This window comes from Pleurodeles waltl, chromosome 6, assembly GCF_031143425.1.
Source record: "Pleurodeles waltl isolate 20211129_DDA chromosome 6, aPleWal1.hap1.20221129, whole genome shotgun sequence".
NCBI lineage: Eukaryota > Metazoa > Chordata > Amphibia > Caudata > Salamandridae > Pleurodeles > Pleurodeles waltl.
This window is the reverse complement of record NC_090445.1, coordinates 660830098-660847094: the sequence shown is the minus strand read 5'-3', so window position 1 is coordinate 660847094 and position 16997 is coordinate 660830098. Positions and strand designations below refer to the sequence as shown.

General features: G+C 46.5%; 1 protein-coding gene across 1 annotated transcript in view; it reads left to right on the top strand.

Annotated features, from left to right (window-relative positions):
• Positions 1–16997, top strand: part of LOC138300114 (fish-egg lectin-like) — a 109136-nt gene that overhangs the window by 24758 nt on the left and 67381 nt on the right. The gene's annotated exons all lie outside the window — the stretch shown is intronic.

Sequence of the window (16997 nt, the reverse complement as noted above, 5' to 3'; positions counted from 1 at the left end):
AAGGAGTATGGGGGAACTGGGGCAGAGGGTCGACTCCCTGGAGCAAGCCTGCGACTCCCATGATAAAGAGTTAAAGGAGCACCAATGAAAAATTCTCATTCTCTGAGACAAAACCAAAGACCTCAACTACCAACTAGAGGAACTAGAAAACAGGTCACAGTGATGTAAAATCTGTATCAAAAGGGCTCCGTTACATATCGATTCTGAGAAACTGGAGGACTACGTTTTATGGCTCTTTTCCCAGGTAACGCCATGTCTAGCCGACCAGAAGATTGTCCTATACCGTACACACAGAGCTCGGCCCGGTCCCCTGGACAGCCACAGGACATTGTCTTCACTATTATCAGCAGAAAGAAACTATCATGTCCTCAGTGCGAGGCAAAAATGCCATTGAATTTGAAGCTGCTAAAGGGTGGCTATATCACAACTTATCCACCATCATGTTGCAGTGCAGCGCTGTTGGGCCCTCTGACCTCTCACTAGTCTTTTCTGGGAAAAGGGGATCAGCTATAGGTGGGGACACCCATTCTGCATCACATTCATGTGGAATAATGAAACCCACAGCCTACACACCCTGGAGGAAGCCCTATATTTATTGGACATGAAGGACTTGCAGATTGATGATCCTCCTCAAGCATAGCAGAAGCGCTCACCATCCCCATCAGTGACAGAGATTCACCACCTGCTTAAAGATGAAACGTTTCTGTAACCCCTGTGCTCTAGAACAATGACAGGAACAAGACACCCTACTACTTCAACTGCAAAGAAAGGAGAGCACCTCCGAACCAGATAATGACTAAAGGGAGCCACGCATTTATTGCTGCTGTCCCCCGCTCTCATTGGCTGGTGGTCTGAGGCCAACTTCGCCCCACATTCATGTGACCTGCAGTAGCCGGGAGCCTCACGCCCTCATAATCTGGCTTCCATTCCCAGCAGTGGAGCTCCCCTTTCCACCCCATCGGAGGTCCAACACAAATCACCAGCAACATGGACCCTATGACTCTGATTCTTGGAGATGTTCCCAAGAGGAGAACTCCCCAGTTGTTCTGCTTACTGTTTTCCCTGTTCTCCTCGTTCCAACAGTTCATCTTAAGTGAGACACTAGTCAGTTAACATGCAGTCAACAGACTATCTCACCATTATTGATACGGGCCTCAGCCCACTCCCACGCCGTCAGCCCAGTATACCACGTAATGTACGATTAAAGTCCTGAGTCTTTTGCGGCCTCAATGCCCCACTGAAACGACTGGCACTCCTTTCCCTGTTCAGAGATGCTAATTGTGACATTTGCCTTATCCAAGAAACACATCTCCTTAGGGTTGATTGGAAGCGCTTGCGCTCCAGATGGTTTGACCACCAGCATTTCTCCTTGGAGCTCGTGAGGAAAGCAGGAGTAGCAGTGTTGCTGGCCACACACTTTTCAGGGAGGGTGTTTCAGAACTAAGCTGAAAAACCATGTAGACTATTATCCCTATGCATTAACACAAATGGCTATACATTTACACTAGCAAAAATCTATGCTCCCAATGACCACCAACAAGCCTTTCTCAATGACGCAATCGGGAGAGAACTAGACACTCTGGACACCGACATTATGGTGAGAAGAGACCAACTTGGTACCTGAGGCTTCCCTCGATAGATCGACTCAGAGGATGGGGCTGGCAGGGTTATGGCGCCGGCATATTGGCAGTGGTTAACTGACGTTAGCTTAGTCGATGTCTGGCGACAGCGCCTCCCAATCAAAAAAAGCTATATGTTTTTCTCTGAGGAACATCAGTCCTATGCTAGAACCGACTACTTCTTGGTCTCCCATCATCTACTTGCTGCAACTAAAGTGGCTGATATTGGTGTGACTGCACTCTCAGATCATTCATCGATATCCATCACCTGCCACCTGCTGGGCCCTACGCTGCAGCATCGTACCTGGCGCCTTAATCATAAACGTTTAATGCATGATGCCACCTTAGTTGAAACAAGTGCCATCCAGGACTTCCTGTCCACTAACAACACCCCTGAGACCACCCATAGCCCTACTTTGGGACACACTGAAGGCGGTGATTCAAGGCGCCTTTCTTGCAGTTACAGCTCAGATGAACAGGGTAGGAAGGACAAGTGGTCGCAGTTGGTGGATGAAGTGAGGGAATTGGAAGACGCACATAAACGCACAGGCTTCTTTAAAATGAGGCCACAGCTTACTGCTTCTTGCAAGCAACTCAAAGTCCTTGATGTTGATAAATCTGAATACACTCTTCTGCTTGTGAAGCAGAAATACTAAGCTGAGGGCAACAAGGGGGGACGACTTAGCACATAGGTTTCAGGCCCAGACCCCACAACATAGAATATCAGAAATAGAAGTCTCTCAGGTCAATAATACCAACTGTGACAAGTGTATTATTCAGACATTTGAACATTTCTTCTCCGTTCTCTATACAGCTGAGGCCCTGGAATTGAGGGACACAGAATCATATCTGACACACGTGCCCCCGGCCTGTATTCCCCCGAAAGACTCCTCTGGCTTTGGATGGGGACATCCAGACCACTGAGGTGCTCACGGCCATCCAACAGCTACAGTCAGGCAAGGCTCCTGGCCCTGATGGATACACTGTAGACATTTATAAAAACCTTTGCACCAATACTGGTATCCCTTTTAGCTCATCTATTTAATTCATTCAGTATGCCTGGCACTCATGGTGATACAATGCTATTTGCGACCATCACAGTCATTCATAAACAGGGTAAAGACCCTACTCATTGTTCCTCATATCACCCCATATTTTTACTAAATGGGGATGCCAAGATATTTACAAGCATCCTAGCATCTCGCTTCGCCCCTACCATGCAACGCCTTGTGCATTCTGACCAGGTTGGGTTCATAACAGAGCTCAACTGCAGCGATAATACCAAATGGCTTTGCCATCTCCTTGACAAGGCCCAGTGATCGCATACTCCAGCCATTTTGCTTTCGGTGGACACAGAAAAGGCATTTGATCAGGTCCACTGCCCATATCTCCAACTTGGTCTCACTAAAATGGGCCTTGGCCCACTATTCTGCCATTGGATATAGTCCAGTTACATGCACCCTAAGGTGGCATTCCGGGTTAATGGCCAGTTGTCACAGCTGCTTGATATCGGTAGCGGCACACAGCAGGGCTTCCACTGTCCCCTCTGTTATTTGTATTTTACATAGAGCTCTATGCCAAACAAATATGCAATAACACCGACATTGGGGGTTTGCCGATGGATGACAGGGAACAAACTGGCATTCTATGTGGATGATGTGATGAACGTGCTGATGCGGCCTCTCTCCTCATTGCCCTTGCTGATGAAGGAGATGGACACATTCAGACAAGGCTCAGGCTTCAAAATCAAATTCCTGAAGTCTGATATCCTAAATCATACTCTCCCCAGGGCAGACCAAGCTCACTTGGAAAGTCTCTTCCCCTTTACCTGGGCACCTAAGGGTGTGGGTTATTTGGGCCTCCAGATACTCCTGACCCCAGGCGGAACTGCAGAATGCAACTATGGAACTAGGCCACTACTCAATCGGACCGGGAAGAGATACACCCTCTCCTGCCCTGGGAACCGGTTGGCGGTTAAAATGATTCTTCTACTGAAGATTCTTTAAGTAATGCAAACACTGCCACTTCAGCCTCCCCCACATGTCCTAGGCAAACTGCAGCATCTTATAAATGGCTTTATCTGGGATGGGAAGAAAGCACCCATAGCAAAGAAGCAGGCCTATCTGGCTCCTTTGGAGGGTGGACTTGGCATTCCCCACTTAATAAGATTCTATCAGGTGGCCTAAATCCGCTATATGGTGAGGCGGTCTGGGCCATCCATGGAGAAGCACTGGTGCTTCATAGATCAAGCAGGAGCCAGCATACACATTTGGAAAATGCCATGGCTACCTAAACCTTACCGCCCTCCGGGAGTATACGTGTCCCCAGTGACCCGTGGCACAATAGGGTCTGGGATACGGGCCAATCCCACCACAAACTCTCTACACACATTTCACCCCGACCCCCTTTATACGCACCCCTGAGTTTCCCCCAGCAGAGCATGGCCCTTCCTTTAGGTCCTGTCAGAAAGCTAACTGCAAAAGATTGGGAGATCTATTTGAGGCCGATGGTATTATGGACTTTGCACACACCCTATTTACCTACAGACTCTCGTCTAGTACCCGCTAGCAATACATAGCCCTCCAACCCTGGCTTTTACAGCCTAATATCCGTCCCCACGCCAGCCGACCGCTGACCCCCTTTGAAAAATGGCTAATCACACGATCATCCAACAAATGCATTCTCTCCAGTCTCTACAATTCCTTAACACCCAATTGGCGCCCTCTACGTCTCCAGCACAAAAACGCTGGGAGCTCAAATGTCAATACACCTTTATCGCCAAGGGATGGGGTGACATTTGGCACAGGGCCCGTACCTCCACTCGTAGTGTGTCAAGTACGGCAATGATACTCAAGATTCTACGTTATTGGTATTATACACCAGCAAGGGTGGCTCAGTGGAAACGGGACAGTGATGCATCTTGTTGAAGACACTGGACAGTCAAGTACGCTCACACACCTCCTTTGTCACTGCCCTAAGATGCAACCATTTGGGGCAGAAGTCCTGGTTGACATTAATGGTATTTATGATACTGACATTCTCAGGTTTCCCAGTTACATCCTACTAGTTCTTCTGAACACTCTCAGGTGCCCATTCAAATCATCAAAGTGGTGGGTGATCACATTGATGCTGGGTGCAGCTAAGCAGACCCTATTGGCATGCTGGGGCTCAGTGCCATCGCACCAGGAGTGGCTCTATAGGTTGTGGGACCTCATGGGAATGGAGAAACTAACAGCAGCAGCATCTCATACACTACCGAGCTTTGGGGGCACTGCATACGATTCCTGTCTGATGAAGGGAGCTAACATGTCGGGCCTACCTGTGGGTTCTCGGCCTTACCCGGGTACACCACCCTGCTCAATGAATGTTGGGGATGGCTTCACACATACCTTCAACACTAGTAGTCTACTGCTTTCACACATAATGGGCTATATTCATACCCCCTTCCCTTTCCTTACCCTGCCCTCACCCCAGTTGTGTCCCTTCCTTTTTTCACCCACCTCCAACCTGTCGACTCCCCAGAACCCATGGTGCATTTATCGCTCCCACTGGTGCTTGGATGGAGGTAGGATGTTTGTAAGATTTGTCTTGAATAACTTCAATAAATAGATTTAAACCATAAATGTAATAAGGTAACTCTTTTGTTAGTTGATGGGAGAGGTATGCCCTGTAATAGTGAAAAATAAATTTGTGAGTTTTTCACTACCAGTGCATATAAAACCTAAAATTACATGCCTCACATTTTAAATACACTGCATCCTGTCCCAGGCTGTCCAGGGCCTATCCTAGGGGCGGCATATGTATTTAAAATGAAAGTTTGGGCTTCGCAAGAGGTTTATTTTGAAAGGTAAAAATAACAGTTTAAAACCGTACATACAGGCTACAATGGCAGGCCTGAGACATGTTTATAGGGGTTAAGTGGGTGGCATAATAGGTGCTGCAGTCCCGCTTGTAGTATTGAATTTACAGGCCCTGGATGCATACAGTACCTTTTTACTAGGGACTTGAGGAAATTAAATATGACAGTTGGGGATAAGCTAGTTTTACCACGTTTTAAGGAGAAAGCACAAAGCTTTGGCACTGTTTAGCAGTACTAAAGTGCACAGAGACCTAGGAAGCCAACATAAACGGTCCTGAAAACAGAAGAGTAGAGGCAAAAAGTTCGGGGTTGACCTTGAAGGAAAGGCCAAGTCCAACGCTGTTGAAATGTGTTGTATCACAAAAGCCGACAAACGACTTGTTTCCTGGATTAACAAATGAATGCCTTGTAGCTGTATGGTCTCCATCTGCAAATATTTTTACCACCTCCCTGTCCTGCCCAAAACCCACCGCAGAAGTAGCTGTCCTGATCCTAAAAGAGCGGTAGCTGAAATTTACTTAATTGACCTCAGTGGCCCTCAGCGCCAGTGAGGGATGTCTCATTCTGATGTAGCAGAAGGGATGTAGCCTGGCATTACGCTGAATTGGTATTTAAGTTCTCAAGGCTGACACCAGGCAACCTACTGTGCGCCCTGCCTCTCTTACGACAATTTGCTCACCCCTCCCAGTTTGATCAGTTTTGACAAAGGGAGGGTATTTATCAGGTCATTACCAAACCAAGACACACAGGACAGGGACATACCACCATGCAGCTCATTTAGTTCTATGTCTGTCTACTCAGAAACCCTAAAAGCCATGTAAAAGGAGAAAGAAGGCAATAGTAAATAACACCACCTCTTAATCTTGACTGCAGACCATAGGAAGAGACTTGGGATCCCTACCTAACTTATAAAAGTCTATTAATAGTCTCTTATCCAACCCTGTCCCTTCTAACCTCTCCCAACCCTTTAAAGCTTTACTTATTAGGAATGACTGTGAATGATCAGTGTTGCCAGAGATTTAGGCAAAGAAGGCTAAAGTGATAACATGATGGGGCATTTATACCGCCGACCTGCAAGCTCGAAGCTTATGTTTGTGGAATCCCACCTAGCTCTGAAGTGCAGGGGAGTCATCCTGGGCATACTCAGCCAAACAAGTGAGATAAGTATGAAAAGCCTCCTGGTTTTCCCTCCTTGTTATGGGTGCTAACCTAGCTGCAAAGAGGCAGGGTAAAACTTTGCAACACATTTCCAGAGATGCTCGGAAAGGGAGTGGAGAGTCTGCTGCCCCGGGATGGAAATGCCGGAATTCCTTAAACTTAAAACGATACACAGCATCTGCTGCAGTATTCAACAGACCAGAAACTTGATTAGCTTTAAACATGACATTGTTCTTCAAACATATCAACACAAACAATCTCGAGAAATCTCAATACCACTGTACACTTGCCAGGCTGAAAGGTATAGGATTTGACCACTGACAAGCAGTGTGACCAAACCACGATTAACTGCAGAATAGAAAGCATGGTCTGTCCATTGCTGTAGCTATAGGTATGCAAACAATTCTACCCCTAAGATGGCATCGAAACTGACAGTGCTGGCTGCATCTGTAAAAAAGAGTAAACTCAAGACTGGATTGAATTGGAACTAGCCAAACCATTGCTCCTTGAGGCTTTCCAGGAACGACAACCAAATCCTGAGATCTTGTTTTATCTCTGCTGATAGGTGGGTCCTATGGAGTTTCTCCATTAAACTTGACCCTGCTTAAGTAATGAATCTGAAAAAGGAGTGGCCCATTGCAATAATTCTCACTGCAAAATTAAGTAGCCTGCTATCACCTGTAGCTGTTGCAATGTCTCTTTATTTGCACTCAAAGAAGCCTGTAGTGAATCTTACAGAAAGGTGCTGTGGGTCCAGATCCAGCTGCAGGGGTGTCAGGCAGCAAAGAGGCCAACGCCCATAACCTGCCAGCTTAAATGCTGGTTACGATATAACCCAATCCACTTACTCCACAGCCCCATCCTACATGTCCAAAGGGAGCCAGGGGATTTACTGGCTTATCCCCTACTCTGCCTGGTTCCTTGTGGTGGGCAACGGAGTCCCTATGTATTCGTCGGGGCCCATCATGCGCGCTGCCTTTTTGCCCAAGCTCTGGAGACCATCTCCTCCTTAGGTTGACGATATGAAGTTACCAAACACAAGAAACTCCCGACCACAGTAAACACATATCTCCAACCGCCAAGGCATTTTTCAGAGTGACTCATCTTTCAAAATACAACTGAAATGAAACCGGAAATTGACCCTATTCCATAATTGTTTCACACCATATAACTTAAATTAAAATATGCCTTGAAATGTTAATTTGTCAGCCATACTGTCAATAACCCAAGCACGCTCCAAAAACGTTTTCCCATTGCTACATGTGTTTGCGCTTGATACGTTCCATTTTCTGGTTCAAGTTCGCAACTTTGGGCCCAATTCACAAAGAGCCTACAGAGTCATGGCGGAGGCTCTGCAGTCCTGGTGGGATCTCCTTGTGGTGACCCTTGTGATATGAGGCCTGCGTGCAGCGCTGCAGCATAGAATGCGACACACACACACTAGAACTCTGGTTAGGGCAGAAAACTTCCTGCAGTTCTCTCCAATTTATGTATTATCTCCGGCCATGCCTGGCCTGAGGGTGTCTGCAAACGCTTCCGGTGTGTTGCTGGGCGACTAGACCATAGCCCACCAGCACATTACATCTCTATCCAACTTAGTTAAAAAAATATCAGCTACTTGCAACACACACATAAGCCCTCATTATGACACTGATACCGCCATCAGGCCGTCTGTGTGGCCTGAACCCCGCTGGCCCTATTATGGTTTCCAGCTGGGCCGAGGGGCGGAAACAGTGTTTTTGCCCACCGACCCTGCAGCAAACGGCCTTAACATTGCAGCCGGCTCGTGCCCGTAATTCGAGCAGTGGAATGCGCGATGGGGCTGTGCATGGGGGCCCCTGCACTACCCATGAAAAGTGCATGGACAGTGCAAGGGTCCCCAGGACCCCCCCCGAGTCCCCTATTCCGCCAGCCTTTCCATGGCAGTGTTTACTGCCATGGACAGGCTGGTGGATGGAGACTCGTAATCCCCAGGGCAGCACTGCCCTGGTGGATTACAACTGCTGGGACTACCAGGCTGCAGGCTGGTGGCAGCCTGGCGGTGTCGGCGGTCGGACCGTGGTGGCTCCGCCATGGTCATAATGTGGTGGTTGGACCGCCACAGTGACCCTGGCAGTCTAGTGACCGGCAGGGTCATAATGACCCCCACAGTCTCTGAGCCTTTGGCTTGGTTGTGGATTGGGCCATAGTCCAGTTTGCCGGGGTTGAGAGCGACAAGTGTCCTTCTGGGTCACAGAGGCATCCTCAGCCTTGGGGGTTTCATCCTTTTGACTAGGTCCTGTGTCATTCACTTCATGGGCCCTGATTTCCGGTACCCTGGGAGCGACATCCCAGGCATGGCCGTTGGGCTCCAGATCCCTGTGGGGCTCTCAGGAACAGGGACTTTTTCGGAACCACAATATGTTTCAGCTGACTTTTTTCAGTTCCCTTGCAGGCAATAACCATTGTGTTGGTCCCTGAGATGACTGTCCACACCCCTGGCTCGAACGGCATCCGGAACTTCCACCCAGGCCTCCGGTCTTGGATGATCACTCGATCTCCAGTATTGAGGTGGTGGCTGTATGCCCACTGCTCTGTCTCTTTGCTTGAGGTGCTCTGGGGTCGTAGTGCAGCAGTTTCCACCCATGGCATGAGGGTATAGTGTCACGCCTGACTCTCTTTAACATCAGGGACCATGGGGTATGTTGTGTCGTGGAGTGAGGTGTCCCACAGTATTCCCTCAGGAACCGAGGTAGACTTGATGCGGGGTTGCCCGCTTCCAGTGTGGCAATCATTAGAGCTTTGTTGAGGGTGTGCATGAATCTTTTAACCTCCCCATCGCTAGAGGCCATTGTGGGGTGATATGCCTATTCTTTATCCCAAACTGATCAAGCTTTTCTTTGAAGTCTGCCCTGTGGAAAGGTGGCCCATTGTTGGTTTTGATTTCCACATGAAATCCAAACATTGTGAAAAGCTTTTCTAAGACTGGTGCAACGTTAGTGAAGGCAGAGGACTCAATTACTTCTACAATTGGATATTTTGAATATCCAGCCACCATTACGAGGGAGATTCTTCCGTCTGGGAAGCTCCCAAAGTCGAGGCTCACTTTGGACCAGGGAGCTTTATTTGGTTCTTCGGTGAGGACAGGTACTGGGGCATTGGGGTTGCTCATTAACTGAGAGGTAGGGCACCTCCTCACACAGTCATCCACCATGTCTTCCAGATGAGGGAACCATACTTTTTCTTGCATCCACGATTTCATTTTTACTGTCCCTTGGTGCCCTCCGTGGGCCAGGGTAACTACTCTCTCTCGAAGACTGGCTGGTATCACTAGCCTTTGTCCTTTAGTATGAGACCACTAGGGGCCACACTAAGCTCATTGCAAAACCTCCGCAGTTTTGTGAGTCTTTCTTTGTCCTGGCCACACCATTGGTTTGCGCCCTTCAAGAATCCTTCCCAGGACTCGCCCAAGAGGGCTTCTTTTACTTTTGCCAACACCGGATTGGCGACTACTGCATTGGAGATTTCACCCCGTTGGAGTGCTTTGGGGCACTCGTTCATAACGAGCATTTGAACGTATTCGTCAGTTGGATCGTCAATTGGCATGTTGTTGTCCGCTGGGTGTTGCGACAGGAAGCACGTGGGATTTCTGGCACCTGGGCAGTGGTGACTTCCATTAGATAGGGTTGCATCTGAGTAGCCCAGCGTTCTATGCGTGGTGGGGGGTTGCTGCGCCATGCCTTTGAATTGGGGAGCCAACGGTTGATGGTCTGTCACTACACTGAAAAGCTTCCTGCAGAGGTAAAGGTGGAAGTGTCCACAGGCCCACTTGATTGCTAAAGCCTCTCGTTCGATCTGGGCATAACGCTTTTCGTTTGACGTGAGCACTCGGCTCACAAACGCTAGGGGAGTCCACTTGCCAGGTTCCACCTCTTGTGTTAGAACGGCATCCAGCCCCATGAGACTAGCGTCCACCACCAATTCAATCCTCTTTCTTTGATCAAAGTATACCATAGTGGTCTTGCTCAAGCACTGAGATCCTGAAACTCTTGCTCCTTGTTACCGCCCCATGACCAGGTCATGTCATAAGGGCACGTAACTGTTACGCTAACGTGGCCAGATTTGGGATGAAGCGGCCACAGTAGGTAGCTATCCCCAGAAAACTACGCACTTCACTCAAAGTTTTTGGCACTGTGGCTTGTATGATTGTATGCAACTTTCGTGGATCAACTTGTACCCCTTCCTATTTAAAGATGTAGCCGAAAAACTCAATGGACGTTTGGAAGAACAAACATTTTTACTTATGGAGGGTTAGGCCATGTTCTGCGAGGCACTGGAGTGTTGCTCGGAAGTGCTGGTGGTGGTCCTCTGCAGTTGGAGAATGGATGAGGATGTTGGCACTCTTTCAAGACTCCCAGTAGGCCTGAGAGTGTGTCTTGGATGGCATGCTGAAAAAACTCTGAAGACGACGAGATGCCGAAGTTCAGCCTCTTATACCTTTGGAGCACCAGGTGTGTGGAGAAGGTGGGTATATACCTGCTCTTTTTGGCCAGGCAGAGTTGATGGTATCTCGCACTGAGGTCCAGCTTGGAGAACCATCGTGAGCCATTCAAGTCAGCGATGATGTCGTCAATCGTTGGCGTTATATACCTTTTGCGTTTGATAGCTTGGTTGGGGAAATGCATGTCAATGCATATCTCCTGGTTGTTTGGGTTTCTCCGCGACCACCATGGGGGATACCCACGGGGTGAGCCCGTTACCTTTTGGATGATGTCATGCTCTTCAAGGCTGTTCAGTTCTTGTTCGACTAGCTGATGAAGATAAAACAGGACTCGCCTGTGTCATAGTGCCATGGGTTTCACTGACTTGTCGATGTGTAGCACAATGGGCTGGGCTTTCAGGCACCCAAAGCCGGCCAATAGTGTAGGGAACTGATGCAGTAGTTCTTGCAAAGGACACCAGTCCTAGATCCTCGGACAGATGCCTGCCAAGCAAAGTGTCTGCTTCTCTGTCCACAATTTGGAATGTTACTTGTGCTCCCTTATGGTTCGCCTTCACTGGTACTGTTATTCCCCCTCGGAGGGACAGCGGTGTGTGGCTCCCGTGCATGTAAATCTTGGTGCTTGACGGCGTTATCGATGGGCGAGGTTGGAGACAGCTATATTGTTGGGTGCTCATCACATTGACTGATGCGCCGGTGTCAATTAGTACTTTCACTCTAGACCCTGCCATATCAATGGCACAGGTGAGTTGAGGGCATCGGCGCTTCTCCAGGTTATTTGTGAATGAGACTAGGAACACCTCTTCTTCTTATGATGAGGAGCCTCCGTACACATTTATCCACTTCCTTCCTCCCTTTCTGGTCGATCTCGAACTGTGTGTGATGTTTCTGCATCAGACTCAGCTTCCTTGAACAGTGTGATCAAGGAAGACAAAAGGCTGGGTCTTACTTAAATTACCCTTTCACCCTGCACAACAGAATCTATATTTCCATGCTTCACTCTTACTATTTACAAGGGCAGTGCTTCAGGAAATCTAATCTGGAGCCCCTTGCTTCTTTGAATTTCTGAAGGAAGCCCAGTCACCATATGCCACGTCTCAGTAGCAGGATCTGCACCCTCCAGCCACAGAAATGCATCTTGTACGTGTACCATGCCAAACCAGATACATCCAAAGGGATCCCACTTTGCTTCTATAAGTAATTCTGTGGGTCAAACTTGAGGATAATCATCACCAGACATCTGCTTCAGTATTTTCAATGCTTGCATTTATGAGTCATATATTTTCTTACACTGCTATATTGAGCTTACTGCTTCCTTTGAGTGCAGCATAAGGCTTTCGATATTTCTGTACGTGTTCAGCCGTTACTTTTCGCTTCCAGCCCTTCAGCTCATCAGCGCACCTGATTGTAGAGGTAGTCTAGCAGTAGCCTAGCAGCAGACAGACTGTTTGCCTTATTCTAGCGCCTGTCAAAATACCTAATTTAGCACTATCTTCGCATACACATAATGTTGTTTCTTTCTACAGTCTTGCATCCCCAAATTGCATGCTATCTCAAAAAAGATCCTCCATATCCCTAAAATATTGCATGAAAGCTGAACTTTGCCTAAAACTTCTGACCTGTTTCTCCTTTTTTCTTTTAAATAGCCCTCTCTTTCCCTTCCATCCTCTGCTTGCCTTCTACCCCTGAGCACAACCTACTCTCACACACATTCACTTTAATCTCCATTATTGTATTTCTGTCAACTGCCCACAACTCATACACAAGATCACAACCTTTCCTCCGAAACTCATAGCCATGCAGCCTAAAAATACCTAACCTACTCTAGCTCAACTAATAATCCCACCAACCACCTGTCACATACCAGCCCACCAATGATCACAAATAAGTCCTATCATTGTAATCCACAAGAAACCGGAGTGACTTCATGGGATGGTTTGATTGGGCACACAAGACTAATCCCAATAGTCAAGAATAACCAATAACACAGTGGTAATCACCAATGGTGGATTCCAGAATAGCATTCTGTCCTGTGTAACACGCTCCAAAACCCCATGAGGTATAGTAAACACTATATAAATGCAATAACAATGTCCATCTTCCCTTATGTATGGTTTGTCTATCCCCGCAAACACACGTGTGTCCATTTGCCTTAAACCCTCCTATATGTAAATTGCCCCAAAGCTTTCTTGGCTTTTTGTCTGCCCCCAGCACTTCTGTTCCTCCTCCTCCCATAAGCCCCCTGTATGCCTATCTCTTGATAACATTCTTGTATAACAGTCTTCACAGCTCCTAGTAGGTCTGTTTCCTCCTAAAAGCCTTCCTTGTCTACATCTCACCTACGTCAACCATGCCCATCTCAGTCAAACCCTTACTCCGTAACCTCTTCTGTCAGTTTGTGTTTTCCAAAGACTTCAAGTCTCACTCACTCTGAGTGAGACTAATACATGTAGTAGTCTGGTAGAGCAACAACTTACACAAGAATGAAGGAAACGCGAATTGTGGCATTCATTAGACCCAAATCATGCAGAGCAACTCCTCACAGGCGAAGAGGTTGCAGGAAGTTCCCCCAAACAGGTGGAGGCCTCCTGCAACAGCCACTACTCTGCACATAAATGTAAGCACACTAGCACACGGCTGTGCCCCAATTTGATGCTAAGTTTTTCAATTGGAAAGTTGTACTTATCCATTTAGTGCAATGTTCTTTATGCATCTACATTTGTGAGGTTTCTGTGATATTTTATTCATTTTATGTTTATTTTGAGTAACATCTGTGACATTTTCAGTCATCAATATGCTAATTAGTTCTCGCACCATAGATTTTGGATAACTATAGAGCTGTGCCCTCCAAAACCACCCTGTATGATAATCTAGCTCGGTTTCCCTGAGTCCCATCATTTCTTCCTTAGAGCTCTCTCTGTGTCTACCTTCATTAAGGCCCATCTGTCTATGTGCACAGCACCCAGTCTTTATGTCTCCTGTCCACCCTCCTGCATGCTTATCTCCTCTTTGCCTATTGTGTGTTTACCTTCTATAAATCGTCCTGTTTACCTGTGAAGGTCATTTAGGATTGGGAAGCTCATGAAAACCGACAAATCCATAGCTCTTCCGCGTTATTTGGATGTGGCAGAGCCTCGGCTGAATACCCCAGCAAAACTCTTTGACCTGGTGTACAGTGTGCCACCAGGTCACAATGACAGTCATAGATTACCATTAATAGTGGTGCTGTATTCCTATAGAGTAGTAGGCCTTCATCAATTTAGAGCTCTTACTATTTTTCTATCACCAGGGGGGGAGGGGAAGGGGGGGCTCTCAAACGTCTACCAACCATGATCAACCACAGAGGCAAGAACCCAAAACGTCTCAAAGGTGCGTGTATAGGACTGCGAGAAAACCAAACCCCCAGCCCACAATTTTTCTTCCAGGCTCAACACATTTTTCATTACATTTAATAGTGTGGGCTAGTTGCTGCTGTGCACGGATACCAATCTGAGGGTCACATCCCTATCATGTGCGTCTCTGAATCCATGAATAAGTGATTAAAAGATGTAAATAGGTAGGCGTTCCATTATATTTACGGCCTCTTTCAAATTTTTGCCCAAATTATATTTGGACACTACCAGCATAAGTTGCCTATCTGTGAAATTCGATCATAACGTCAACCATTTCAGCAGGCATTGTCAAAATATAGTGCTAAAACTAGACGCTGGCTCAGCTTGAGGTCCTCCTTGGCCCTCGAGCCCAAAGTGAGCCAAGCTTACACGTGGGTTCTGTCTACCACCCATGCCCTCACTTAACACGCCAAGTATTATAGATAAAGCAGCAAACTTCGATGTAAGACGGCCAAGAGCAAGATATAGACTTGTTGCTGAATTGTACAGTGTGTAACTAAAAAAAACGGGGATCAATCCCGGCTTGCCTGCTTCATAAAACTGTGTAATTATTGACAAATAGTTTATTTTACGGAGCCACTTTAAGTATCACATATGCGAACACTCTCAAATATGCAAGATTAGGATGTGCGTTGTACTAACATTTTTTGTGTTTAATATAATAGATTATAATGTTGATCCATCTAAGAATCTAGGAGGCTATATATTATGGAGTACATATGACCAGTGATTTACACCTTAGTTCACTAATTGCATTGTTGTCTGGAGGGAGAAGACAGAAATGTTTACAAATTATCACTTAACAAGTGCCTCTCGAAGCAGAGATTTAATTAGATATACTACGGTGAAAAGCTTCCGCATGTAAAAGAAGTAGGCTTTTTTACATTTTGAAGAAACTTTATCGTATTTTTGCAATATGTAGTATGAGTTATATGTTAAATACTTTCAGGTCTTGGCTTGTGCATGGGCTCTTAAAGCCCAGCTAGACCCTTGGCTCGGCTCTCCCTGTTAATTTGCTGGTTCTCCCACCTTCTACTAGCAACAGAATTCAAATCCGAGGTGCAACGTACAACACACCTTTCTTTATATACCGAAAATTATCCAGCTTATATAGATCCGTACCAGTTTGCCATTTTGCAGTGTTAAACAGAATTATTGATAAACACGCCTTACCCCTAGGTTTGAGGAGCTTCTCTTCACTTTGTTACCATCAAAAGATGGCTATACGTTTTTTAATTTGAGTTCTGGACTAATTTCTCCATAGAGGTGCCTTACCAGATAGGGAATGCAGTTTCTGAAACATACAATTCGTCTCAGGCTATGCACATTAAACACAGATTGTCTAAAACGGTTATCTCCCTTTTACCTCATGCAATAATTTCATTTCAGACCTGCAACCCACTGTTTGTGCATTTGCAGCCCACTGTTCGCAAATTTGTAAAATGTCAGCTCCATCGCTGTCAGAGAGCATGGTTTACTTACTGATAGGTAAGGCTACTTGGTAGACATTTCAATATAATGAGACAACTCGTTCATGTGCTTGTGCATAGTTTTTGTTTCAATGTGATCCAGATCTCCAAAATGTGACTTCAAATACAAGCTCGTCAGGGACTGGTCCCTACAAACTCAGTCGTTCATGGTTATGAAGCTAGTATGCTGCTTACTATGCTAACAAGTGCAGTGGCAGCTGGCTCATATTTACAACGGGGGGAGTACAATATTCGCAACAGATCCAAGGAAACTGCACAAGCCAAACCTGGCACTGCTTTCATGCTGGTAGCCAGCATGAAAGCAGCATCAGGATTGGTGGGAGCGGCCTCTCTCAGCGCTCACAATAGCCCGGGAGGACTGGGCTTTCTCTAGTACGCCTGTTAGGATGGCCATCGCAAGACGGCCGGTCAAAGGGACATGCGTACTTTAAATAAGTGCAGAGCTCCCTACTGCCACTCAGAAGCCATTGCCCCTCCTTGACACTCAATTCAGGATGGGGTATTGAAAAATAAAATAGTAATACACTTTGTTTATTAACATTTTATTTTTCCGTTCTGGGGTCATTTTCTTTAGCGGGGTGATGCTCCTCCACTTTTAAGGAGGGGCTGCCCCTGTTTACTGAGGAAGTAACGTTTAGGGACAAAATTAGTATTTCCATCCATTGCAAATTATTCAGTCATTTAACACAATGCTTATCTGTAAATGCAAACAATATACACCCTAACATGATCAAGGATGCAGACATACAAAATATTTGGACATACATTGTGCTCATTACAAGCCACTGTGACAGACCTTGGGAACCCTATCTCATGTCTTATTCTTTTCGAACATCACAATAGGTCTTTTATTACCTAGATAATTAATTGTACTGTGATAAACATAGGGAACAATGAGATATTTATTGTATTTACTGTTTTAGAGTTCTTGCATCAGACCATCACGTTATGAATGAAGCATTCCCATAAGCCAGGCCACTCCATTCTTTGTCCACAAAA